This window comes from Chelonia mydas, chromosome 4 (genome assembly GCF_015237465.2).
Source record: "Chelonia mydas isolate rCheMyd1 chromosome 4, rCheMyd1.pri.v2, whole genome shotgun sequence".
Lineage (NCBI taxonomy): Eukaryota > Metazoa > Chordata > Testudines > Cheloniidae > Chelonia > Chelonia mydas.
In genome coordinates, this window is record NC_057852.1 from 122,994,862 (window position 1) to 123,020,910 (window position 26,049).

Here is a 26,049-nt window from a genome sequence, read left to right on the forward strand (position 1 = left end):
TGATTTTCCTATAGTTTGGACAGAGACACATGGTGTGTGATGTCACATACTGGACAATTGCTGTATTTGGGTATGGGGGGCACATATTCTCCAGACATTGCCCAACATTCACAGATCCTTCTGTGTGTATATATGCAGTATATTTCTGCATTCAGGGGCCTAGCCAAGCCTTAATTTCAGGATCCAAACAAGAGGTTGTTTTGCCATTCATTAAAATATCCAAATTTGGCTAGGTCATGTTCCTCCTTGATAATTCATGTAATCAACAGGGATGTGGTGTACATTTGGCACTAATTCTTATTTGCCCAAATAGAGGAAATGGCAGTAGAGTTGTTTGGAAACTATCAGACAGGTTTTCCCATTAGATAATGCCAATTCGTCAAAATCAAAATGTTCTATGAAGACAGTTCGATTTTGGTGAATATGCTGACTGAAATCAAGCATATTACTAACCTGTCTTTCTTCTTGCCAGCTTGCACCCTGGCTCCTCAGCAGTCTTCCTGGCATGGTGTGTGTGTGTGTGGGGGGGGGGGGGGGGGGGGGGGGGGTGTGCTACCAAACTTCTAGCTCTTCGACAGCCCACCTTGCTGCCTGATGGGGAGCCGACAGCCTGGAAGCCCTGCAAGTGCTGGTGTCTCCCAAGCTGCTAGACTTGCAGCTCAGCCCAGAGTCCCAAGGCTTGCTGGGGCTGTAGCTCTGGGGCTTGGGACCCCAGTGCTTTCCCTTTCCTAGAGAATTTTGAAATTTTGGGGTTTGTTTCAAACTGGAACTAAACCACATTTCAAAATATCAAAAACTTCCGTGAAACGGAATTACTTTTCTCCCCACAGCTGTCAGTGGCAACATACTTACACATTTCAGCAAATAAGCAGTGGTCACCTTGAATGTGTTAATGCCTATAGTGGGAGTATGCCTGTTTTGGAGGAATACAGAGTAATCTCCTTACAATATAGGGATAGTCAGGTGGTTATGACTGTAAGGTCTGATCTTCTGCTGCATATTCCATATCTGCCCAGCAGATCTGAGAGGTGAGCTTTATCTTTAATAATTACTAAGGAGTGTTCCCTCTATAGAATCATAGAGTTTAAGGCCAGAAGGGACAACCAGATCATCTAGTCTAATCTCCTGTGTATCATGGGCCACCAGCACTCCCCAGCACCTGCACACTAAACCCAACATCAGAAATTAGACCAAAATATTATAGCCCACAGGCAAAGAATAAGGAGGACTGAGGTGCACTAGTGCACAAGGTCCCTGCAATAGCAGGGAATTCATTAAGTGACATATGTATACAAATAATCCTGGGAAGTGACCTGCACCCACACTCTGTAGAGGAAGGCAAAAGCCCCCCAAAGTCACAACCAATTTGGCCTGGGGGAGAATTCCTTCTGAACCAGGCAATCAGTTAGAACCTGAGTATGTGAGCAAGAACCAGCCACCTACATACCTGAGAGAATGCTTGGTGCCACCTCAGAGCCCTGGCCCACCACGCCCAATGTCCCATCTCCAGCCATGGCCATCTCATATGCTTCAGAGGAAGGAGATTGAAATCCCTTCCTGACTCCTGCCAGTGGATAGCTGAAACCCTGAAGGTAATAGGAACCCCATAAGATATAAACGGGAAGTGAGCCCCAGGACTTCTGAGCTCTGCCTCCTCCCATCACAAACAACCCCGTCACATACAATTGCACTCGTAAATTTGGTCAGTTCTCTTAAAATTAATTAAGTTGCTTGCCCCCACAACTCCTATTCATACCTCATTACACCCATTACTGAGCAGTGCAATTAATCTGAAGGGCATTTACCACCAAAAATACCTTCTGTGCATTTTTGTGTAAACGTCTCTGTTTTACTTCCTTATCTGTGGTGTGCAATAGCACAAGTTAATATAATTGTATGGCAATTTTTAGAATTAGGTTCTGTCTGTGCATTTTTGGTAGAAGGACTGAATCTAGGAATTCCTTGTCCTTGCATTTATTTTTATCTGGCAAGTACAATACATGTCGATTTGGGTAATATTTCATACATTTCAAAAGGTAAAACATTTTCAACAGAAATAATTGCTTTAAGTGTAAAACAAACAAACCAACACATACCAGAAAAATCAGACTGAACATAGCCATCTCCTTTTAAAGCGCAGTTGGTTTGATGACTCAAGACTTTGTCTTTAGTTATCACAAGTCCAGTGTCTTGGATTTATTTAATCTGAATAAAAATAGTAGGCTTATGACCAAATTCTGTAAATCATTATTTACTTAGCTATAATTTGATGCACTTCTTGGGAAACTTGCCAACTACATAAGGAAGGACTTAGAGGAGAGGAAAGTGATCAGGAACAGTCAGCATGGATTCACCAAGGGAAGGTCATGCCTGACTAATCTAATCGCCTTTTATGATGAGATTACTGGTTCTGTGGATGAAGGGAAAGCAGTGGATGTATTGTTTCTCGACTTTAGCAAAGCTTTTGACACGGTCTCCCACAGCATTCTTGTCAGCAAGTTAAGGAAGTATGGGCTGGATGAATGCACTATAAGGTGGGTAGAAAGCTGGCTAGATTGTCGGGCTCAACGGGTAGTGATCAATGGCTCCATGTCTAGTTGGCAGCCGGTGTCAAGTGGAGTGCCCCAGGGGTCGGTCCTGGGGCCGGTTTTGTTCAATATCTTCATAAATGATCTGGAGGATGGTGTGGATTGCTCTCTCAGCAAATTTGCAGATGATACTAAACTGGGAGGAGTGGTAGATACGCTGGAGGGGAGGGATAGGATACAGAAGGACCTAGACAAATTGGAGGATTGGGCCAAAAGAAATCTGATGAGGTTCAATAAGGATAAGTGCAGGGTCCTGCACTTAGGATGGAAGAATCCAATGCACCGCTACAGACTAGGGACCGAATGGCTAGGCAGCAGTTCTGCGGAAAAGGACCTAGGGGTGACAGTGGACGAGAAGCTGGATATGAGTCAGCAGTGTGCCCTTGTTGCCAAGAAGGCCAATGGCATTTTGGGATGTATAAGTAGGGGCATAGCGAGCAGATCGAGGGACGTGATCGTTCCCCTCTATTCAACACTGGTGAGGCCTCATCTGGAGTACTGTGTCCAGTTTTGGGCCCCACACTACAAGAAGGATGTGGATAAATTGGAAAGAGTCCAGCGAAGGGCAACAAAAATGATTAGGGGTCTAGAGCACATGACTTATGAGGAGAGGCTGAGGGAGCTGGGATTGTTTAGTCTGCAGAAGAGAAGAACGAGGGGGGATTTGATAGCTGCTTTCAACTACCTGAAAGGGGGTTCCAAAGAGGATGGCTCTAGACTGTTCTCAATGGTAGCAGATGACAGAACGAGGAGTAATGGTCTCAAGTTGCAATGGGGGAGGTTTAGATTGGATATTAGGAAAAACTTTTTCACTAAGAGGGTGGTGAAACACTGGAATGCGTTACCTAGGGAGGTGGTAGAATCTCCTTCCTTACAGGTTTTTAAGGTCAGGCTTGACAAAGCCCTGGCTGGGATGATTTAACTGGGACTTGGTCCTGCTTTGAGCAGGGGGTTGGACTAGATGACCTTCTGGGGTCCCTTCCAACCCTGATATTCTATGATTCTATGAAGGGCACATGTTCAAAAGAGGACTACGATAATTGGAAGGAGAAAAGGAGGAACTGGCCTTCACAAGAAAGTTACAGTTTCCCTTCTCTAAGAATTTTATTTTTCATACTCTCTCATGGATGAAAGATTTTTGAACAGATTCTTCAATGGAATTGGTTCAAACAAGCTTTTGTTCCACCTACAGCATTCATTCCTTCTCTTCGCACCTATTTATAACTTCTTCAGTAAGTATATTTATTCTGGTCATTACCAAGAGAATGCCACTAGTTGTTAATATTTCACTTCCTCTGATTTCCTCCACCTCATCTCACCCCCAAAAATGCTTTTGGGTAGTGACAGAGTACAGAGCATAGTAAACATGACATTACTGGCATTTGTGAAGAGAGCGGGAATAAAAATAATCTGTGGGATACTGTAATTCCTGACTGTAAACTATACTGTATGAAACAATATGTCAAATTGCAGAGGTTGGAGTCGAATTCTACAGACAGAATTGAAATGACAGGATATGTCTGCCTGCACAATAACTTTTTATTGTTATTATTTAGAATGCCCAAAGATGTATTCGATGATTCACATCAATGAGCAAAAGAGAGTCCTTGCCCCAAAAGTTTTACAATCGAAATGTTAGATATGACACAGTGAGGGAAGTAATGAGCAATAGGAAGAGGAGGAGGCAAGGAATTACAAAGAAATACTGTAATATGATTACATGGTTATTTAGTGTAGGCATTTAAACATTGTGGTTCACTTATGTTGCCTTGTAATGTATAAACAGATAAGGAATTTATTATGGGTATGGGGAGGTGACTTTTCAGAGGAATTTTAAAGAGGAGAGATGGTGATTTGGAGAACCAGAGAAGGAAGGGGGTGGTATGAAAAAGGGAACAGAGATGTCTGAGAGAAAAATAGATGAAGGGGATCATTGAGGCTGGCATCACTGGTAGAGCTAAATCGAGGTCAAATAAGTGTGAAGGGACAGAGTTATACAGGAACTTGAAGGCGAGAATGAGAAGCTTAAATCTGAAGTGATTGAAGTAGAGGAACCAGTGGAAACATTCAAAAGTTGTGGGGCAGCTCGAAGGGCTAGGAGGATAAGTGTAGTGATTGTGGTCAAGTGGACAAATTAATCAAGACACAGCGATGGACGTCTCTTGCAGTTCTTCATGTCTGTCAGACAAAGAGTGAGTCTAAATTCAGTCCTCCAGTACATTCTAACCAGGTAGAAGAATAAACTCATGGAACTTGGTTCCTTCAGGAGTCCAAGCAATAAATCAGCACCCAGAGATACGAACACCATGCAATCCAGCACAGTTTTGTATAGTGTACCCCAAAATGGTTTACGGATTTACATAATAAATAACAGTAGAAGAAAAAAGTTGAAGTATGATAGGCAAGGGAATGTTTTTTCAGATCATATTTTTAAGAGTCTGATTTTATAAGACAGTGATATAGCAAGACCTAGATCCCTGAAGTTTGAAGGGTCTCTGGCTGGACTCTGTAGAGCAGGGATTGGCAGAGAGGAGGCCAGTGCTAGATGAGAAAAGGGAATGAGAAGCAGAGCTGAGAGAAGAAAAGCTGTGAGGTAGACTGAGCAAGTCCACAGAGGCTTGTTTTAAATAGGTTGTAGAAGTGAATGAGGACCCAGTGAAATTGGGCATTCTGGACTCCTAATTTTGTAAATAAACGGGCAGCAGCATTCTGGGCATATGAGAGGTTTCAGAACTCAAACTAGGGAAGACAATAGAGAAGGGTATTACAACAGTAAGATCTTGTCTACACTACAAAATTAGGTCAACCTACAGCCACCGCAGTAATTCAGTTGGCTGTTGGTGTCCACACTACCCTCCTTCTGGCTGTGGAGCGCATCCTCTTGCACTGACTAAAGTGGGGCACTGACAGTGGATTGTGGGGCACTGACAGCCATGCAGGGCTCACAGCTGAAGCCCCACATCCACCCTGGGGTGATAGTCCCAGCTGTGAGCCCCACACAAGCTCAGTTTCACAGCACAGAGCCTACCAGTGATGAAATTGACATTCTTGTCAATTTCATGCAGCTATTGTCTCTGCTCAGAGATGCTGCACTCTTGAGAGCTCTGGGAGCTCTGTGGAGAGCTGGGAACCCAGGCTCTCAGTGCCCAGCAGTCTGGCTGGGAGCAGGGAGCCTGGGCAGCAGCCCACTGGGAGTCGGGAGCCTGGGGGGGCACCAAGGCTCTCAGCAGACAGAGGGGAGCACAGGCAGCAGTCCACTGGGAGCAGGGAGCCAGGAACCGGGGGAAAGCAGGGCTCCCAGCAGAGAGCCCAAGGAGCAGCCCACTGGGAGCCAAGAGCCCGGCAGGAGAGAGGAGCCTGAGCAGCAGCCCACTGGGAGTGGGTAGCCGAAAGCCCAGGGGCAGCCGGGCTCTAGCTGGAGCCCCTCACCTGCCCTGGGGTGACAGCCCAAGCTGTGAGCCAGGCACAGGGTTCCTAGCAGGGAACCTACCAGCCTTGCTTGTCAATTTCATGGCTCCAGCAGGGAGCCATGAAATTAACAAGAATTTTAGCCAATAGCCAATGTAGGTAACACAATGTCTACACGGATATCGCATCGCCCTAACTACACCAACTTTAGCCCTGTGCCTCTCGTTGAGGTGGAGTTATTATGTTGGTGTAGTAGGGCACTTACATTGGTGGGAGCAAAGCTGTAGTGTAGACACTGACATAGTTAGGTCGACATAAACTGCCTTATGTCGACCTAACTCTGTAGTGTACACCAAGCCTCTGAGAGAGAGAAGATTAAGCATGGATTCGGATTTCACTGGACATAGACTAAAGACAGTGTTGTGCACAGACAGTGTTGTGGCGGTGGTAACAGCAACAGCCCAGGTATCTCACATGGAGGATTGTTTAGCTGGCATTGGTCTCTTTGGTTCATAGAATAAGAGAGCTCCAGTCTTTAGTGACACAGCCTGTCTAAAATGTATTATTGTTTTTGTTAGTTTTGTTTTAGACCCAGTTTCACATATTTAAAATTTAACCATACTTTATTAGGAAAGAAATGCCAAGCCATACAACTTTGAACTACAGCAATCAGACATTCTCTACATACTTATGTCTCTTTGAAGTGCTGTGCTTTGGTATTTCTTGAGTTTCAAACTTCAAAAATTATTTTTAATTGAAAATATTATAGATATTAGAAGATATTTTTAAAATTGTCTCTAAAATTGCTAATTTCATTTAAATTGAATATGAGTTTTATTTAAAAGTAACTGGACTCTTCCACAACAGAAAAGGATTTCCATTTTATTTCTTTGTTTGATATACAAGAACAATTTGAGTAATTTTTGAATAGTCAAATGTGTATTCAATCTAGGAGTAAAGACTGTATTCAGCATGGCACAAATAAAGTATTTTCTTTCTATATAATAGTTCTAAATTAGAAATTAAAGATGAATATATTCAAACTTTTATGCCTTTATTATAGCACTTGTAAAAAGAACAATGGAATCCCTGCAGCAAATCAAAGCCTTAGAAATGCCCCTAAAGGTATGGACAATTCTGGATTGAATTACATTTACCCTGAGGACTCTATCATATTGGCTTTTACAGGTTACTGTTAATTATTTCAAGAACCTATAGATAGTTACTTTGGAATTCACTTCATGAGTTTCTTTTTCATATCTGCAAGTACTATAGACTTAAAATCACAGTAGAAGCTCTAAACACAACTGACTGAAAGAAACCCTTCTCTAAATTTCTAAGGCCATGTCCAGATTCTGACATTTATGTCAACATTGTACTGTGATCGCTCTAACATCTGTTTCATTCATTGCTGTGGCATTCCTGTTTAGAGTGGAAGAATGAAAAATATGAGAAATCATTTATATCCTGCAAAGGCTTTCTAAAATGTGTCTCAGACATCCTGTATTGAAAATCTATTCCAAAACACCTCTCCTCAGTCAGTTTCAGTTAGATCCAAACCACAAAAAGTACTCAGTAATTCAGTGCTGCTTGGTATATTTAACAGTTTCTTCACAGCAAAAGTCCAGGTTTTGTTTTATGAGTTAAGCTACCGACTCAAGTACTGGACATCTGACTGCTTCAGAAGGCATGTTTTCCAAGCCATGATTCATGTAAATGGCAAATACAATGTACAGAAAGTTTAAATAACTGCTTACATTGTATCTGGCTTTCCTGTAGACTGAGAACTGTGGCTGGTGCCAGATGCTTCAGAGGGAATGAACAGGGCAATTTTTGAGTGATCCATCCCCTGACATTCAGTGCCAGTTTCCAGCAGCCATAGGTTTAGGAACACCCAGACCATGGGGTTGCATCCCTGACCAACTTGGTTAATATCCATTGATGGACCTATCCTCCATTAACTTATCTAATTCTTTTGTGAACCCAGTTATACTTTTGGCCTTTACAACACCCCCTGGCAACAAGTTCCACAGGTTGACTGTGTGTTGTGTGAAGACATACTTCCTTATGTTAGTTTTAAACCTTTGCAAATTAATGTAATTGGTTCTTGTTGTTATGTGAAGGGGATAAATAACATTTCCTATTCACTTTCTCCACACCATTCGTGATTTTATAGACCTCAATCATATCTTCACTAAGCCAAAAACTCATTCAACAAAGTTATCTTCCTTGTTGAATTATGTAAGAAGATATGGATTTTAGTCAGTCACAGCCCAAAAAATTGAATCTGTTCCCCTCACAGATTATGCTGAAATCCCAGTGTGGGTTGGCCAAGATTTTTTTAAAGTGAATAGTGATTTTGGGTGCCTTAGTTTTTGTTTAAAGAAAAGGAGTACTTGTGGCATCTTAGAGACTAACAAATTTATTTGAGCATAAGCTTTCGTGAGCTACAGCTCACTTCATCGGAAGCATTCAGTGTAAAGTACAGAGGGGAGATTTATATACACAGAGAACATGAAACAATGGGTGTTACCATACACACTGTAAGGAGAGTGATCAGGTAAGGTGAGATATTACCAGCAGGAGAGCGGGGGCGGGGGGGGAAACCTTTGTAGTGATAATCAAGGTGGGCCATTTCCAGCAGTTGACAAGAATGTCTGAGGAAGGGGGGGGGGGGGGAGGGAGGAAGGGAGGGAATAAACATGGGGAAATAGTTTTACTTTGTGTAATGACCCATCCGCTCCCAGTCTTTATTTAAGCCTAAGTTAATTGTATCCAGTTCACAAATTAATTCCAATTCAGCAGTCTCTCGTTGGAGTCTGTTTCTGAAGTGTTTTCGTTGAAGAATTGCCACTTTTAGGTCTGTAATCGAGTGACCAAAGAGATTGAAGTGTTCTCCGACTGGTTTTTGAATGTTATAATTCTTGCCGTCTGATTTGTGTCCATTTATTCTTTTATGTAGAGACTGTCCAGTCTGGCCAATGTACATGGCAGAGGGGCATTGCTGGCACATGATGGCATATATCGCATTGGTAGATGTGCAGGTGAACGAGCCTCTGATAGTGTGGCTGATGTGATTAGGCCCTATGATGGTGTCCCCTGAATAGATATGTGGACACAGTTGGCAAGGGGCTTTTTGCAAGGATAGGTTTCTGGGTTAGTGGTTCTGTGGAGTGGTGTGTGGTTGCTGGTGAGTATTTGCTTCAGGTTGGGGGGCTGTCTGTAAGCAAGGACTGGCCTGTCTCCCAAGATCTGTGAGAGTGATGGGTCATCCTTCAGGATAGGTTGTAGATCCTTGATAATGCGTTGGAGAGGTTTTAGTTGGGGGCTGAAGGTGACAGCTAGTGGCGTTCTGTTATTTTCTTTGTTGGGCCTGTCCTGTAGTAGGTAACTTCTGGGTACTCTTCTGGCTCTGTCAATCTGTTTCTTCACTTCAGCAGGTGGGCACTGTAGTTGTAAGAATGCTTGATGGAGATCTTGTAGGTGTTTCTCTGTCTGAGGGGTTGGAGCAAAAGCGGTTGTATCGCAGAATTTGGCTGTAGACAATGGATCGTGTGGTGTGGTCAGGGTGAAAGCTGGAGGCATGCAGGTAGGAATAGCAGTCAGTAGGTTTCCGGTATAGGGTGGTGTTTATGTGACCATCGCTTATTAGCACCGTAGTGTCCAGGAAGTGGATCTCTTGTGTGGACTAGTCCAGGCTGAGGTTGATGGTGGGATGGAAATTGCTGAAATCATGGTGGAATTCCTCAAGGGCTTCTTTTCCATGGGTCCAGATGATGAAGATGTCATCAATGTAGCGCAAGTAGAGTAGGGGCATTAGGGGACGAGAGCTGAGGAAGCGTTGTTCTAAGTCAGCCATAAAAATGTTGGCATACTGTGGGGCTATGCGGGTACCCATAGCAGTGCTGCTGATTTGAAGGTATACATTGTCCCCAAATGTAAAATAGTTATGGGTGAGGACAAAGTCACAAAGTTCAGCCACCAGGTTTGCCGTGACATTATCGGGAATACTGTTCCTGATGGCTTGTAGTCCATCTTTGTGTGGAATGGTGGTGTAGATCGCTTCTACATCCATAGTGGCTAGGATGGTGTTTTCAGGAAGATCACTGATGGACTGTAGTTTCCTCAGGAAGTCAGTGGTATCTCGAAGATAGCTGGGAGTGCTGGTAGCGTAGGGCCTAAGGAGGGAGCCTACATAGCCAGACTATCCTGCTGTCAGGGTGCCAATGCCTGAGATGATGGGGCGTCCAGGATTTCCAGGTTTATGGATCTTGGGCAGCAGATAGAATACCCCTGGTCCAGGGGTGTGTCTGTGCGGGTTTGTTCTTGTGCTTTTTCAGGGAGTTTCTTGAACAAATGGTGTAGTTTCTTCTGGTAACCCTCAGTGGGATCAGAGGGTAATGGCTTGTAGAAAATGGTGTTGGAGAGCTGCCTAGCAGCCTCTTGTTCATATTCTGACCTATTCATGATGACGACAGCACCTCCTTTGTCAGCCTTTTGGATTATGATGTCAGAGTTGTTTCTGAGGCTGTGGATGGCATTGTGTTCTGCACGGCTGAGGTTATGGGGCAAGTGATGCTGCTTTTCCACAATTTCAGTCCGTGCACGTCAGCGGAAGCATTCTATGTAGAAGTCCAGTCTGTTGTTTCAACCTTCAGGAGGAGTCCACCCACTTTTTGGAGTCTTGGTAGGAAGGTCTCTATGGGTTAGTATATTGTTCAGAGGTGTGTTGGAAACCAGTCGGAGAACACTTCAATCTCTTTTGGTCACTCGATTACAGACCTAAAAGTGGCAATTCTTCAACAAAAAAACTTCAAAAACAGACTCCAGTGAGAGACTGCTGAATTGGAATTAATTTGCAAACTGGATACAATTAACTTAGGTTTGAATAAAGACTGGGAGTGGATGGGTCATTACACAAAGTAAAACTATTTCCCCATGTTTATTTCCCCCCTTCCCCCCCCTTCTCAGATGTTCTTGTCAACTGCTGGAAATGGCCCACCTTGATTATCAGTACAAAAGGTTCCCCCCCCCCCCCCCCCCCCCCCCCCCCCCCCGCTCTCCTGCTGGTAATAGCTCACTTTACCTGATCACTCTCGTTACAGTGTGTATGGTAACACCCATTGTTTCATGTTCTCTGTGTACATAAATCTCCCCACTGTATTTTCCACTGAATGCATCCGCTGAAGTGAGCTGTAGCTCACGAAAGCTTATGCTCAAATAAATTTGTTAGTCACTAAGGTGCCATAAGTACTCCTTTTCTTTTTGCGGATACAGACTGACATGGCTGCTACTCTGAAACCTTAGTTTTTGTTTGTTTAACCTGAGACACCTTAAAGGTACTTGATTTTCAGAAAGTGCTGAGCCCTCTCAAATGTCAGCCTCGCTAAAATGTTTGAAATGGAGTACCCCAAAATGGAGGCACCCCAAGTCCCTAGTCACTTTTAAAAACTTGGCCATACCCCCTGTTTGCAAAAATTGAGTATGTAACAACAATTATTCACTGTTTGAATATTCCTCGGGGCAAGTATTCACAAGCCACAACCTCAATATATAGAAATGACACTAAGCTGAGGGGAGAGGTAGATATGCTGGAGGGTAGGGATAGGGTCCAGAGTCACCTAAACAAATTGGGGGATTAGTCTAAAAGAAATCTGATGAGGTTCAACAAGGACAAGTGCAGAGTCCTGCACTTAGGATGGAAGAATCCCATGCACTGCTACAGGCTGGGGACCGACTGGCTAAGCGGCAGTTCTGCAGAAAAGGACCTGGAGATTACAGTGGACGAGAAGCTGGATATGAGTCAACAGGGTGCCAAGAAGGCTAGGGTGACCAGATAGCAAGTGTGAAAAATAGGGACAGAGGTTGGGTGGGTAATAGAAGCCTATATAAGAAAAAGCCCCAAATATCGGGACTGTCCCTATAAAATCCGGACTTCTGGTCACCTAAAGAAGGCTAACAGCATATTGGGCTGCATTCGTAGCAGCATTGCCAGCAGATCGAGGGAAGTGATTATTCCCCTCTATTCGGCACTGGTGAGCCACATCTGGAGTATTGCGTCCAGTTTTGGGCCCCTCACTACAGAAAGGATGTGGACAAATTGGAGAGAGTCCAGCGGAGGGCAGCGAAAATAATTAGAGGGTTGGGGCACATGACTTATGAGGAGAGGCTGAGGGAACTGGGCTTATTTAGTCTGCAGAAAAGAAGAGTAAAGGGGGATTTGATAGCAGCCTTCAACTACCTGAAGGGGGGTTCTAAAGAGGATGGAGCTCGGTTGTTCTCAGTGGTGATAGATTACAGAACAAGGAGCAATCATCTCAAGTTGCAGTGGGGGAGGTCTAGGTTGGATATTAGGAAACACTATTTCACTAGGAGGGTAGTGAAGCACTGGAATAGGTTACCTAGGGAGGTGGTGGAATCTCCATTCTTAGAGGTTTTTAAGGCCTGGCTTGACAAAGCCCTGGCTGGGATGATTTAGTTGGGGTTCGTCCTGCTTTGAGCAGGGGGTTGGACTAGATGACCTCCTGAGGTCTCTTCCAACCCTAATATTCTATGATTCAATTACATACAAAAATGTGTTAAAAGAACATTAAGGTTGCAAAGTCAATCACTGAAAAGTTAGGAAATGCCAAGTTTAAAATTGCCCAGGCACTCTTATTTACCCCTCCTTCAAATACAAAGATGAGGGGGTAGGAGGTGGAACATTCAATGACACTGAAAGGGAATGAGTTTGTAACTGGTACATGGAAATACTTGGTTTACACAACACATAATTAATCCTTGGAAGTCATTGCCATGAGGTGGTATTGATGTAAGAACTTAGGAGGGTTCTAAAAAGGGATCAAGGATGATGCAAACATCTCAAGTTACATAAGAGGATATAAATCTTCATGTTTCAGGGCATAAACAACCACTAACTGGCAGGGGTTGGTAAGAAAAAGTTCCTATGGGCAAAATGTTACACATCTGCCTACAGGCACTGACTCCGTGTGTGCTCCGGGGCTCAAGCACCCATGTGAAAAAATAGGGGGTGCTCAGCACCCACCAGCCGCAGTGGTTCCAGGGCCAGGCTGGCTGCTGATCAGCTGTATGGCGGGTTCTGGGGTGGAGCAGCAAGCATCTGGTGGGAGGTGCTCTGGGGAGGCAGAGAGGAGTGAGTGGTGGGCATGCGGGCAGGGCTTTGGGGGAGGGGGCAGAGCAGGTGCAGGAAGAGGCAGAGTGAGGGCAGGGCCTTGGAGGAGGGGGCCTGAAGGGTTTCTTATACCTCCCTCTAAAGTATCTAGTTCCAGACACTGTCAGATATCGGACTAACTGGACTACTGCTCTGATCAAATATGGCCACTCCCACAATAGCTTGGCATTTCCCAAGTAAATGACAAGTACATCTAGAACAGGTGAAAGGAAATCCATGCTCAGACAATATGTAGTCAGGAGTTGGGTTTCACTGAAATTGCTGAGCGGAGTTTACTGAAAAGTTAGGAGTATTTTTATGACCAAAAATATATGTAACTATATCTGGTTAAAATAAGAGTAATCAACATCTCCTGCTTCAGGGCATCCCTGTGGGACTCAGAAAGACCTTCTCCCTCTAATGCACAATAGGCTAGGAGCATTATGAAGGTGTTTCACCTTCCTCTGAAGTATCAGGTTTGGATCAGTGCCAGATATCGGATTTAATGGACTAATAGTTTGAGCTGGTAGGGTAGATCCTGTGCTCACTAAAGCAAAAATCTGTTTTTGTTGTTGTCATATTTTATCTTGTATAATGAGAATAATGCTTCTGAGATGTGAATGATGAAGATGATAAGCTTTTATAAAATGCCTCAGCATATACCTAGCGTCTATTTCATATATATTTGTATGCTCTGTTAATCTGAATATTGCCCCTTTAATATGGAGAAGGAAATGTCACAAAGTAGAGCACACACAATTTTAGTGGAGAGAGGTTTTTTTGTTTGTTTTGGAAGGACAAGATACTCTGTATCTTTTAAGTGGCTTCTTCTCCAAAATGTACAGTTCCTGTTAATGAGGATTAACCAGTACCAGTGATCACAAATTAACTGAAGTAAACAAAACTGAAGGCCAGAAAAGTAAATGGTAAAGAATGGTATCTTTATGATATTCCTGACAATGATGTAGCTCCTAAACCCCCCCCTCCCCGATTTTGGGGTTTCCTTTTGAATTTAGTGAGATGTGTGGGCACATTTAAAGACAAACTGTGGTCCTAAATGTTATAGCTTTTTAATTAGGAATTGTAGTTAATGATAATTAAATAAAAATAGACATTAATTAAAGATATTTCAAATTAGTGAAGCTCGTAGCCTAGATCAAGAACTCCAAAAGGAGAAGCAAAAATAAGAATATTCTCACTATATGCTTTTTATTTATTTGTTTAAATCTTATTGACAGGTCCCCTTGAAAGTGATTCTTACCACTGGAAAGTCATGGGGTTGCATGACAGAATTACGGGAGATGTAAAACAACAGTCATCAGGGATGTTATTCAGTATCAGTACACATCATTGGCCTATACTGATTCTTTACTGAATCACTAGGCAACAGCTCTGCTGGATCTTTCATAAGCACCTAATACTCTGCATGTGAATTTTTTTACTTCATTTTGTCTGTAGCCCTAGGCAACAGCAGTAAGATAAAACTGGTTTTTACCAGTTCATTGTGTTTCCTTTAGCCAAGGTAACCAGCAGGGAGCTGCTTTTGTTCAGAGCTAAATTACCACATGTAAGAAATGAAGCAAGACAACATTAACCCTTCGGGAACATAATATATATTTAATTCATACACATATGGCATGTTAACATTAAATATTTTGTCAGATGCCTTTATGAATGCAGGATAGTTGAAATAACTCAACTACACAATTTTAAACTTACCAACAGTTTTATTCAACATGTTATTGTATAATTTGTGAATGACGTGTCTGTTTGGCTTTTATGAGGCACTGTATTAGCTTTCTTCAGACAAAAATGGTTATTCAACCTTAAATCATCGTTAGGTTTTTTAAGCAAAACAGGTAGACAGATCCTGGATGCCTAAATGCTTTTCAAAGAGCCAGGCCAACAGTGCAGGTAATTGCTGCTTGAGTTGGTTTTTTTCAAACTCAGGGTATATGAATTTACCCAGTATAGAATATGTGCTAGAGTGAATGAGGAATATTGTAGGAAAATTCACCTAATTTATTTAAAATACAGAAATATTACTAGATAATTGTTTATGATAAAGGTTTAGGTCCAAAATTGGGCTCACCTTTCTGGCTTAATGCTTAGATTTATGGTTGATAGCTTAGTCTTGTTTAGTATTGCTTGTTCTGTAAATCTGTTGTTTTATGCAGCATTACTAAAGACCCAATCCTGTCTGGTCCTCCTGAGAAGTGCAGACACCATCAAGTCCCACTGACCTAATTAGAAGTTAAGGACACACACACAGCCTTCCAAGAGATGCTCAATACCTCACAGGATTGGGCCCCAAATGCTTAACGCTTCAGTAGTGTCATTTCAGCTTTAGATTCCGTGCAGTGAAACAGTTTATTGTAGTTTTAATTTGTATAATTAAAATTGAACAATCTTTTTATTGTGTTAAAAGGCATTAAACTATGAAAACAATCAGCTTCATAGCCATCATTTTATTTCTCATGTTACATATTAATCATGCTTAACCTGTCAGCCAAAGTGAGTCAGCGAGTTGTTTCTAAAAACTGATTCTAACTGTTTTAAAATTAGCAACTGGCTTCTAAACAAGTTAGAACCTTCTACCTTTTAATTATAAGCCGGATCTGTGGCTGGGGTAAATCCGCATAGCTCCACTGACTTTGATGAAGCCGTGCCAGTTTACATGAGCTGAGGATTTGGTTATATTTTCAATAACAGCAAAGAAGTTGGGACAATTTTATTCTCCTTTATGCTGCTTTACATATTGGTGTAAGTATATTTGATCTACAACACTAATTCTACATTACACATTATGAACACATTTAATATAACAGCAAGGTAAGTTTCAATTAAAGAAGAGAAAGGCACTTTCATGCCTGCTTCTATGCTGCTTTTATATCTGGAATGCCCTCTGAATCAGTGTGTCGTGCCCCACCATCTTCTCATTCAAATTTCTTTGGAAGACCTACTCCTTCCACGAGCCTGCAGTCCCTAAACCATGTTGATCAAATGCTGCCTTCTTAAGCCCAGCATTATATGACAGAAGGAACAGGAGAAAAAGAAACTCTAAGTCAACATCTTCCTCTAGCTCACCAGCGATGATGATGATAATTCTTAATAGATTAAGTCACCTATTCCTAAATTAACAATTAAAATTGTGGAGCAAGTGTGAGAGAGACATTGAATGAGGGCTGGACATAGAGAGAGAGATGGTTTCAACTCCTAGGGCACAGGCTACTAAAGCAGCTAACTTGGCTTAGTTCCCTGACTCCAGGAGAGGATTCTCAGCAGAGAATCCTAAGAAGAGGGAGGGACCTATCTCTGGCCCATCAGCTAGGTGCACCAAGTCAGTGGCTTACGTGCCTCAGTTCTGCTCCTCTCTCAGTTCTGCTCCTCTCCTCAGCAATTCAGTCATTTCACTCCTGGCTAGTTCAGGACTACTGCAATTCTACTGCAGGTTGCCTAGGGGTTAAGTGTTGCAATGCTGAATGGAGCAATGCCTAAAGAGTACCTTTGAGAATCTGGGCATTAGAGCCCTTCCGCACTCACTGCACCTTGTAAGGATATAGACCAAGTGTATGGTGGCAGTATTATTTGACACAGTATCTAATTATCTAAGATTGTGCTGCATGCCTATGCACGAGGAAGTAGAGTAAAGGCTGTGTGTGCAACCTTATAATCGGCATTTCGTGACATCTGAATGCTTGATTGTGCAACCTTAGCAGTCTCTTGATATGGGATTTTTAAATACTGTAGAATTCCCAAGGCTTTTTAAAAGAAAAAGAGAAGAAAAAATACATATATTCTGGAATTATTTGGCTAGACACTACTGGGAGCTTCCTGCCCAGTACAAAGTGTACACTCAGTGAGTCAAGGGTTTTTGTGGATTAAATGCATACATTAGGAGATTGTATTGTATGAAGCACCGCTCCAGAGGAGACCTTCCTTCTAAATGTTGCTGAGATCATGCTCTTCTTAAGCACTGGGCATAAAGGAAAGTGCAATTTTCAAAGTCTTTTAACTTGGTCAGATTAAGGCCAGGTATCACTGTAACACTCAAAGGCATTGGGCAGCAAGTGGTATTGCGCTGTCAAATTTCAGATTTCCACTCTCACTCATTTCAGCTGCAGTGCTGTTCCAAAAAAGTCAGAAAAATTTATTTATAATGAGGGAAGTATATTTTCCCCACTCTCCTTGTCTTTGAAAATGACCGAATAATGCTCGAAAGTGACCAAAAAAATTCACTTTTGGGCAGAGACTAGATAGGGAAAACTTCAGCTTGTTATGTGAAAGTTTTAGAAAGCTTTTGGAATGGGCTTAGAATGGAAACACATAGGCAACTTTAGTAGTATATGTCATTAGTGCTCTAGCTATAATAATAATAATAATCTATTATGTATTAGTATGTGATCTATTCCTGAGTTAACAATAAAGGACTAAAAGCAATTAATTCTGTGCATATTATTGATAATTCTGCATTTATATTGCCCCTTTCATCCCAAAGAATTCCAAAGTTCTTTTCAAATTTAGCAAACCAATATCCATATTATGGAGGTATCATTTCACTTAATTGGAATGCACCTCTGGGGTGAAATATAGTAGCTATTTAACAGCTTACAGCAGCTGAACACAATAAGTTTAGAGCAGGAAGTTAAGGATACCAAAATATATTGAAACTTCAAGGAAATTTAAGATGAGCAGAACATCAGCAAAGTGGAATTCATCCACATTATTAGGGTCAACTTGCCTGTTCTTATTAAAAGTGCCATGGGATTTTCAGTTATCACAAGTGGGCAGAACCTCACTTTACATCTCCGCTGAAAATGGCACCATTAACATCACAATATCCCACTCACAGGACATTGGTGCAATTGTTCTATACTGAGTCATAGGAAAGATTACCATCTACCTTTAACTGCCCACACTAACTGAAGTACCTAGTCGTTTGGAGATCTCCCATTCAGGTACTCACCCAGCCCAGTTGTGAGATCTTACTAGATCACAGCACAAGATGGTATAGATTCACCTTAAAGGACAGACTCAACTGGGATTTTTTAAAATTGACTGAATTTTAAAAATTCAGTTTTCTGATTGAGCATCGTTTAATAGCATGTCCTGATTTTACATTTCTTTTAAAAAAATTGTTAAGGAACAACAATAACAACAAAAAAACATTAAGGTTAGAGCACAAGCCAACAAAAGTCACATTATGCTATTTTCAGGTTCACACTCAACATCTTCAGTTTACTCTGTGAATTGGCTGAGGCTCTAAGGTTGCAATCCTCAGCCTCCAATTAGCATTTGCAGGCTATTTTCAGTCCGGGTCAAACCCTTACATTATTTAAATATAGTTTTTAATTATTTGAATACTTGTAAGTCATTTAATTATATTATCATTTATTAATTACTATTAATAGTAATTATTATTATAATGTTTGTGGGCGGTTCAAGAAAATTGTTTGTTTTAATTTCTAAAATTGTGCCTAAGTCCCATTTTCAGAATTGATGTAGGAGCCAGAGTTTCACTGAAAGTAAGTGGAACTTAGACTCCTAAATGCCTAAGAGCTTGTCTACATGGTGTTTTAGTCTGCACTAGAGGGGTATAAATTCTAGTGTGCACAAGTGTGTTGCAGACTAACTAGCCATGTGGACCCTGGTGGCTTGCACTAGAAGTTCCCTAGTATGTGATAATGTACTCCTGTTGCAAATAGTGCTATGTTAATGAGCACTAGATAACTTTTAGTTTGTGCTAGCAGGGTCCACATGGGCCAGTTAGTGCATGAAGTGCTAGTGCGCACTAGAATTTACTGCCCTCTAGGGCAGATTAACACGCCATGTAGACAAGCCCTCAGTGACTTTTGAAAATGGGACCTGGGCTTCTATTGAGAGTCAAGTGCCTAAAAACCTTTGAGGATCTGGGGCCTAAGCACTTTTTGAAATTTTGTTCCAGTCTCATGCACAAGCAATTTAAAAAAATCCAGTCAGCTCAAGTAGAATCAGTGCCTATACTAGACCTCACCTTAACACACCAACTGATGTATTGTCCCCATTGTTGTAGTCAGTGTTGTAGCCATTTCGGTCCCAGGATAGTAGAGAGACAAGGTGGGTGAGGTAATATCTTTTATTGGACCAACTTCTGTTGGTGAGAGAGACAAGCTTTTGAGCTACACAGAGCTCTTCTTCAGGCCTCGGAAAGGTATTCAGAATGTCACTGCTAAATACAAGATCAAACAGGTGGTTTAGCATAAGTAGTTAGCACATATTCTAAGGGACCATTCAAGGTGAAGAGACCAGAGCCCTGCAAATCCGCGGATATCTGCTTTTTAGCTGCACCAGATATCTGCAGACCATTTTTGCGGATCGCAGCTCAGATGCAGATAAAAATTTTATATCCTCACACGGCTCTGCAGCACACACTCACCCGAACGGAGCGGCTGTCACCCAGCCCTCAGGCTCCAGGTCACCTCTCTGGATCACGCAGCAGTAGGCCAGGCATTCTGGGGGTTGTAGTCCCCAATTTGCTCGGATGGAGGAGGTAAACTACAACTCCCAGAAGGGAGTGAGCCAAGCGCCATTTTGAAAGAGGTGTGGTTGTTCTTTAAACTAGCTGGCGGCAATGGCTGCATGCATTAGAGCCGCCACAACTGCGTAGGGTGTCCGAACCCACCACTGGGAGGGCGGTACTGAATAGAAGCGTCCAGGATTGCAGCCTCCCTGCCTGAAGTGGGGAAGGAGGTATGGTGGGGGGAGAGCCGGCAGCAGGGCAGGAGGTCTCTGGGGAGCAGTGGGGCTGGAGGGGGGGATGGTGGTTGGGGGTTTGGCATACCCTGTGTCACTGCTTCGGAGTGACCTGTGTAGCTGTTTAGAGCCCTGAAAATCCCTGGATATCTGGAGATGTGGATCTCCACAGACAATTTTTGCCGATCGGATGCTGATACACCTTATTGTATCCACGCAGGGCTCTAGAAGTGACCCATTAACACCACTGTCATCATAGGCCAAAAAGGGGGCTTAGTGGGTTACAGATTGTTGTAATAAGCCATAAATCCAGTGTCTTTATTAAGACCATGATTTTTAGTGTCTCTGAAAGTTATGAATGTAAGCTCCCAGGCTCGTTTCTTGAAAGTATTATTCAGGTTTCCTTTGAGGATGAGGACTGATAGGTCAGCTAGAGCGTGATCATCCATAGGTGATAGGGTGTTTTTGTCTTTTATCATTTCTCTGTGTGAGTTCGTTTGAGACTGTAGAGATTATCTGGTTTCATCCACATAATTGTTATTGGGGCATTTAGTACACAGGACGAGATACACGACATCTTGAGATAGGCATGTGTAGAACCCATGGTTTTGAAAGATGTGTTGTGGTGGGTGTTGATCATAATATTTTCTCTTTTATCTATCATTTTCCTAATGGTTCCTAACATTCTGTTAGCTTTTTTGATTGCTGCTGCACATTGAGCAGATGTTTTCAAAGAACTATCCACAGTGACGCCAATATCTTTCTGGAGTGGTAACAGCTAATTTAGATCCCATCATTTTGTATGTATAATTGGGATTATTTTTCCAATGTGCACTGTTTTTGCACTTATCAACATTGAATTTCATCTGCCATTTTGTCACCTAGTCACGCACTTTAGTGAGATCCCTTTGTAACTCTTTGCAGGCATCTTTGGACTTAACTATTTTGAGTAATTTTGTATTGTCTGTAAATTTTGTCACCTCACTGTTTACCCCTTTTTCCAGATCATTCATGAACATGTTGAACAGCACGTGTCCCCAGTACAGATCCTTGGGGGACCCCACTGTTTACCTTTCTCCTTTGTGAAAACTGACCATTTATCCCTACCCTTTTTTCCCTATCTTTTAAGCAGTCACTGATCCGTGAGAGGACCTTCCGTCTGATCACATGATTGTTTATTTTGCTTAAGAGTCTTTGGTCTTTCTGAAAGTCCAAGCTTGATCACCCTTGTCCAAATGCTTGTTGACGCCCTCAAAGAATTCTAATAGATTGGTGGGCATATTTCCTTTTACAAATGCTGTGTTGACTTCCCCAAGGTATCTATGCTCATATGATAATTATGTTCTTTATGATAGTTTCAATGAATTTGCCTGGTACTGAAGTTTGGCTTACCCCAGCCTGTAATTTCCAGGATCACCTCTAGAGCCTTTTTCAGAAATAGACATTAGATTAGCAACCTTTCAGTCATCTGGTACAGAGGCTGATGTAAGCAATAGGTTACATATCACAGTTAGTAGTTCTGCAATTTCATATTTGAGGTCCTTTAGAGCTCATGGGTGAATACTATCTGGTCCTGGTGACTTCTTATTGTTTACTTTATCAATTAGTTGCAAAAACTCATCTTTTGACACCTCAGTCTGGGACAGCTCCTCAGATTTGTCACCTAAAAAGAACAGTTTGGGTATGGGGATCTCTACCATATCCTCTGCATTGAAAACAGATGCAAAAAAAATCATTTAGCTTCTCTGCAACGGCCTTCTCTTTCCTGAGTACTCCTTTATCTCCAGGGAGATAACATAAGTTATTTATTGGTTGATAGAGCTCTGTTGATACCATACTTAATAATTTCAAACATAAGTTAACCAAGATGTCTAGGGTTTTTTCCACCCTGAATGCTTCGTTTAATTTATCTTATTATAGACGTTAAAGGACTGTCTAAATAAACCTTGATTATATATATTCTAGACCAATGAAGTCCATTAATATTGCTACTCAGTAAGATGCAATCGATGAGACCCATATTAGGTAGAAGACACATCGGTAAAAGTTACATTTGAATAAAATGCTGCTTGTGTTAACTGAACTGCATATTTTTATAGAAATAAAATAACTAATCTTTATTCATAATTAATTATGGCATCTGGAACACTAGATACTCAGTCAAAATGTCTCTCATGCAGCAGCATTCCAAGTTTGAGACATTGTCTTTGTGGAATCAGTGTTCTTTTGGAACAGTATGCAGTTATATTCCAACTTCCTTTCACCACCTTATTTGTATTAACTCGAGGGGGATGGAGAGCATGAATTACGGGCCAGATCTGTAGATTTCACCCTACATGGTAAAAGGTACTGTAAATATTTGCCTATTGGCCTGTATGAAATATTATCCTAACTATTTCCCTATTAGCATGTGTGCACTATGTTAAATTAACAGTACATTCTTCCTCACCTCAACAGAGATTTTTCCATACTTGAAAGGAAGAATTTTGTACAGATTAAGCTCATGTCCTGTTTTCCCTTCAGACTTCTTTATACATGCACAAGATATAGAAAAATCTGTGTAGAGGCTTTGGTGACATAATGAAATCCTTTGACACAAAGACCTGATGGAGGAAGAAGCCAGCTCCATGAATATTTTTGTAGGGTATTAGCATATTGAAGTGCTTTGATTAACTTTCTTTAAATGAAAACCAGACACAGGAATTACCATGCTCATTTCATAGAAACACATCTTTATTTTTTTTATTACCCAGATATGGCGCCATTTTTCTGTTGACCCAGATTTTCCTTGATGCTGTAGTATTCATTAGCAAGATGTTAGACTATACTACTATGGAGTTGTGCTTTGTGGAATGTGCAGAGTCTATGAAGACAAAAATCCGTAAAGAAGATAGAGAATTTGTGAAACTATGTAAACTGCAACTGGTCAATCTTTGAACAGAGGTGGACATACCTTCTCAGAAACAATGACCATCAGCATGTACAGGTTTCAGAGTAGCAGCCGTGTTAGTCTGTATTCGCAAAAAGAAAAGGAGGACTTGTGGCACCTTAGAGACTAACAAATTTATTTGAGCATAAGCTTTCATGAGCTACAGCTCACTTCATCGGATGCATTCTGCTCAAATAAATTTGTTAGTCTCTAAGGTGCATCAGCATGTAGTACACCTAAATAGTTCGGTTTCAGAGTTAGGTGGAAGAGTGACAGCAACATAGCTTGCTTCTGCTGCTTAAAAGCTAGTATACCAGTCAGCATGTGTTTGATATAGAGTACAACTATTGCAATTGAATCAAAATTAGAAAAAAAAAAATCAGCCCTATCTCTAGTGGATGGAATTCTTTGTGTACGTCACTGAGCAGCAGTATCAGTTGTTCAACCATGGAGTCTTACAGGTGATCCAAAATCTCAAACATTGCGTTAGAACAATGCACAAGAGGAACTGAAACAAGACTAGATGGTGGGATAGGGCCTAAAGGAAATGTGTTTGCTCTAGAAAAATGTAGAGAGAAGCTGACATTTCTGAGACTGATATGAAAAGGATAAAATGTTCAGATCTAGCAAATGCAAGAAACCCTTCATCCTTGTGAAAATTTAACACAAATTCATTTTTCACTTTTTTTAACATACATCCTTTCAAAAGCAAGGGACAAGAATTGCCATTTCATGTTTACCAGTGCACAAATTGAGAAATACCCATTTCATATCTGTCATAAGAAAGCCTGACTGAGAAACCCTCTTCACATGTGTAACTTTTACTCAGGTCAGTGGGAGTGAAAGGATTGCAGGGATCAGGCGTTAGATAATGTGTAATTTTTCCCTTGTGTCACACACACTCTAGAAGAAAAGGAGGACTTGTGGCACCTTAGAGACTAACAAATTTATTTGAGCATAAGCTTTTGTTGCCACAAGTACTCCTTTTCTTTTTGTGAATACAGACTAACACGGCTGCTACTCTGACACACTCTAGACTAAGCAATGTGAAAGGAATGCTTACATTTATGTATAGATTCATTCTTTCAATGAAAGCAGTGGGAGAAGTGTGTGTATGACCATATGCAAGAGTAGGCAAGTAGGAGTAGGCAAGAAGAAGTTACCCACCTTGTGCAGTAATGATGGTTCTTCAAGATGTGTGTCCCTGTAGGTGTGTGTGTGTGTCCCTGTGCTGCTGATTTGGAGAACTTTGGTAGCAGTGTCTGTTAGGCCCGCACATGCGCTGTCTCTCCTCGTGCTGTGCTACAAGGCTAGTCAGCGCACACAGGCTAAGCCCCTTGAGTTCCTTCTCTACCGCAGAGTCATTAACAAGAATTCCAATGTAGAGGGGTGGAGAGTGGGTTGAGGAGCACCCATAGGGACACACATCTTGAAGAGCCATCATTACTGCACATGGTGAGTAACTTCTTTTTCTTCTTCGAGTAGCGTCCCTATGGGTGCTCCATTGTAGGTGACTCCCGAGCAGTATCTCTCCTGGAGGGCTGGGGCTTTGGCGTCGAGTCGGTAGTTACAGTTGACAGTACTGTGGAACCAAAGATGACATTGGAGGCAGAGTCCCCAGTAATCGTAGTGTTCTGTGAAGGTATGGACTGATACCCACATCGCCGCTCTACAGATTTCTGAGAGGGATATTCTTGAAGAAGGTGACGGATGAAGAGATTGACCTTGGGGAATGCGTGCGAATAGTATCTGGAGGGGTCACATTGCAAATCTGATAACATTGTCTAATGTAGTCTGAGAACCACTTAGAGAGTCTCTGGGCTGATATCACTGAGCCCTTGGATCTTTCCGCCATAGAGAGGAACAGCTTCAGAGACTTCCTAAAAGCCTTCATCCTATCCAGGTAAAAGACTAGTGCCTTCCTGACATCTAGTGTGTATAATACAGCTTCCCTGTTGTCATGGTGAGGCTTGGAGTAAAAAGTCAGGAGGTGAATCGCTTGGTTCATATGGAACAGAGAGGTTACCTTAGGGATGAATTTTGGGTTTGGCCTGAGCATAACCTCTTCCCAAAAGAATACCGTGTAGGGGGGATGTGCCATCAGAGCCACTATTTCTCCCATCCTCCTAGCTGAAGTGATTTCTATCAGGAAGGCCATTCTCATTGACAGGTATGTAAGTGAGCAGGTGGCTGTAAATTTGAAGGGAGGCCTAATCAGACCTTTCGATGGCAGGTTTAGGTCCCATGTAGGTGTGGGATGTCAGGATTGTGAGAAAAGGTTTACTTTACCCCTGAGGAATTGTTTAGTGATTGGGTGTGATAGCACTGAGTACCCTTCTACTTCTTGGTGGAAGGCTGCTATAGCTGCTAGATGGACCCTAAGCAAATTGAGAGATAGTCCCAGTTTTGTTAGAGTCAGTACATAATCTCAGATCTTTGGAAGGGTCACAGATGCCAGGGAAATTTGTTGGGAGTTGCACCAAATCTGAAACCTGGACCACTTTTGCAGGTAAGTACAGCGTGTTGAGGACTTTCTACTTGTAGTAATACCTCTTTTACCTCCTTTGAGCAGGAGTTCTCTGAGCATTGGAACCATGAAGGAGCCAAACCTTGAGGCAAAGAATGCCCAGGTTGGGATGTAGAGCATGTCTTTCATTCTGCAAGAGGAGGTATGGAGTGGATCAGAGAGAGATGGGTAGACACGTCATGAGTTGTGACAGGTAAGGATACCAAGTCTATCTTGGCCAAGTGTGAGCAATCAATATGATGTGCACTCCTTCCCTTCTTATTTTTAACAGGACTTTTGACAGTAAGGGGACTGAAGAAAAGGCATAAAGAAGGCCCCTGTCCCAGGGAGGAAGGAGAGCATTGCCTAGAGCGTGTTCTCCTATCCCTGTTCTGGAGCAGTAGCGTGGACATTTCTTGTTCAGATGAGTAGTGAACAGGTCTGTAGTTGGTGTCCCCCAGCATCTGAATAGGTTGTGAAGTACTGCTGGATTTATTTCCCATTCATGATCATGAAGTAACTTGCTGTCACAGAGACCCCCTTGGGACTGTCATCTGATGTGATGAGATTACCTCTGAGCCCGTTTTCCCTGCCAACTTGGGACTCCAGAACCCTGTCTTGTTGAGCCAGACACGCTAATCTGCTGGAACCCAGACTCAGGGTCTGAACCACGCCCCAAAGTTGCAGGCTTTAACTGAAAACCACTCAGCAAGTT

The 26,049-nt window shown here is 42.2% G+C and overlaps 1 long non-coding RNA gene across 1 annotated transcript in view; it reads left to right on the forward strand.

Annotated features, from left to right (window-relative positions):
* The window catches only part of LOC122465622, a 47,232-nt gene extending 21,709 nt beyond the window's left edge, over positions 1 to 25,523 (forward strand). The window contains exon 3 of the long non-coding RNA XR_006290599.1: positions 25,401 to 25,523. This is a non-coding gene — a long non-coding RNA (uncharacterized LOC122465622). The remainder of the gene's footprint in view (positions 1 to 25,400) is intronic.
* The last annotated feature ends 526 nt before the right edge of the window (positions 25,524 to 26,049 follow it).